Genomic DNA, 2,927 nt, shown 5'->3' on the forward strand with positions numbered 1-2,927 from the left:
TCGATTCGGGGGCTACCCGATCGTTCGTATCGCTTGCGCTTAGCAAGAGAGTAGCAGAGCTCCAGGGGAGCTGGATTTTCCATTAGAGGTTGAGATAGCAGATGACAGGACCGTGAGGTTCGGCAGAGTGCATAGAGGGTGTTCTCTTTAGTTGTTTGATGAGCAGTTTTCGGTGGACCTGGTTCCTATTCCCCTGCGAGGGAATAAGGTTATTATGGGCATGGATTGGCTAAGCCCCAATGGGGCGGTGATTGATTGTGAGCTTCAGCTAGTGAGGGTTCGCACTCCCAGTGGGGGAGAGTTAGTGATTCAGGGCGAGAGGCCACAGCGCGGACCGACCTTTTGTTCCGCCGCAAGGGCGAGGCGCTATTTTCAGCAGGGTTGCGCTGGTTATGTAGCTTATGTCTTGGATGCCTGGGAGAAGGGCAACGCGACAGTTGATGATGTTCTGATAGCGCGAGACTTCCCGGATGTATTTCCCGAGGATTTACTGGGAATACCTCCTGAGAGGCAGGTTGAGTTTGGGATCGACCTGATTCCTGGTGTGGCTCCGATAGCCAAGGCACCGTATCGCCTAGCTCCCCCTGAGATGCAGGAGTTGTCTACGCAGCTTCAGGAGCTGCTAGACAAAGGTTTTATTCGGCCGAGCAGTTCGCCTTGGGGAGCGCCGATCCTGTTTGTGAGGAAGAAGGACGGGTCGCATCGTATATGTATAGATTACCGGGAGTTGAATAAGGTAACGGTGAAGAACCGTTACCCACTTCCGAGGATAGATGATTTGTTTGACCAGCTTCAGGGAGCGTCTTGGTTCTCCAAGATCGATCTACGCTCCGGGTATCATCAGATGCGGGTTAGGGATGAGGATGTGCAGAAGACTGCTTTCAGGACCAGGTATGGTCATTATGAGTTTGTGGTGATGCCATTCGGGCTCACCAATGCGCCAGCCGCGTTCATGGATCTCATGAATCGCGTGTGTAGGCCGATGCTGGATCGGTCAGTGATAGTATTCATAGATGATATCTTGGTATATTCCAAGACGTAGGAGCAGCACGAGGAGCACCTGAGGGAGGTGCTGGAAGTTTTGAGGAGGGAGAGACTTTTCGCAAAGTTCTCCAAGTGTGAGTTCTGGTTACGCGAGGTGCAGTTCCTTGGTCACCTCGTCAACCAGAAGGGTATTTTGGTGGATCCGGCCAAGATAGAGGCCGTGATGCAGTGGGAGGTCCCGAAGTCTCCATCTGAGATTCGGAGCTTCCTAGGGCTGGCAGGGTATTACTGAAGATTCATTCAGGATTTCTCCAAGATAGTAGTGCCGCTCACCCGACTGACCAAGAAGTCGGTGGTATTTCATTAGGGGTCTGAGCAGCAGGCAGCGTTCGAGACCCTCAGACAGAGATTGTGCAAGGTTCCGATCCTTACCTTGCCAGAGGGAGTAGAGGACTTCGTAGTCTACTGTGATGCCTCAATCGCAGGCATGGGAGCAGTGTTGATGCAGCGAGGCCATGTGATAGCTTACGCCTCGAGGCAGTTGAAGTCTCACGAGGCTAACTATCCTACCCATGATTTAGAGCTGGGGGCGGTTGTGTTTGCCCTCAAGATTTGGAGGCATTATCTTTATGGGGTCCATTGTACTATCTACACGGATCACAAGAGTTTGAGATACCTTATGGATCAGCCGAGTCTGAACATGAGACAGAGGAGGTGGTTGGATGTGCTGAAGGATTATGATTGTGAGATCCTTTACCATCCAGGGAAGGCCAACATGGTGGCCGACGCCCTAAGCCGCAAAGTGTCGGCATCCCCTATCAGAGATTTGTGTTTGAGGATGACAGTGATTACTCCGTTGTTGGAACGGATCAGGGAGGCTCAGGTCGAGGGCCTCAAGGAGGAGAGGCAAAAGTGTGAAAGGATAGTGGGCCGAGTAGCTTCGTTTGATTATGACAGTCGGGGATTGCTGACACTTCATGGGAGAGTGTGGGTACCGTACTGGGGAGGAGTACGGCAGGTGTTGATGGACGAGGCTCATAAGTCTCGATTTTCTATCCATCCAGGGGTGACGAAGAGGTATAGAGATCTTCGACCCGATTATTGGTGGCCCTGCATGAAGCGGGATGTCGCTTGGTATGTTGAGAGGTGCCTGACCTGCAGGAAGGTAAAGGCGGAGCACCAGAGGCCTCACGGCAAAATGCAGCCGTTAGACATTCCCATGTGGAAATGGGAGGACATCACCATGGATTTTGTCACCAAGCTTCCCAGGACCGCACGAGGAGTAGATTCGATATGGGTAGTAGTGGATCGGTTGACGAAGAGTGCTCATTTTATCCCGATTCAGGAAAGTATATCGGCAGAAAAGTTAGCCGATATCTATGTGCGGGAGATCGTGGCACGTCATGGAGTGCCGGTATCGGTGGTGTCAGACCGAGATGTTCGTTTTACATCCAGATTCTGGAAGCGGTTTCACAACGAGATGGGTACTCGTCTTCATTTCAGCACCGCTTTCCACCCTCAGACGGATGGGCAGAGTGAGAGGACGATTCAGACCCTCGAGGACGTGCTCAGGGCATGTGTTCTAGACTTCGGTGGCAGTTGGGATACGTATCTTCCGTTAGCGGAATTTTCGTATAACAACAGTTATCATGCGAGCATTGATCGAACTCCCTTTGAGATGCTTTCTGGGAGGAAGTGTAGGACCCCGATTTGTTGGGGCGAGGTCGGTCAGCGAGTCGTTGGGAGCACAGAGGTGGTGCTCAAGACGACCGAGTTGATTCAGCAGGTCCGTAGTAGACTGCAGACTACGCAGAGTCGGCAGAAGAGCTACGCCGACAGAAGGTGTTCAGACTTGGAATTTCGTGTGGGCGATATGGTCCTCCTGAAGGTCTCACCCTGGAAGGGTGTCATCAGGTTTCGGAAGAGGGGCAAGTTGGGCCCCA

Source organism: Lactuca sativa, chromosome 1 (genome assembly GCF_002870075.4).
Source record: "Lactuca sativa cultivar Salinas chromosome 1, Lsat_Salinas_v11, whole genome shotgun sequence".
Lineage (NCBI taxonomy): Eukaryota > Viridiplantae > Streptophyta > Magnoliopsida > Asterales > Asteraceae > Lactuca > Lactuca sativa.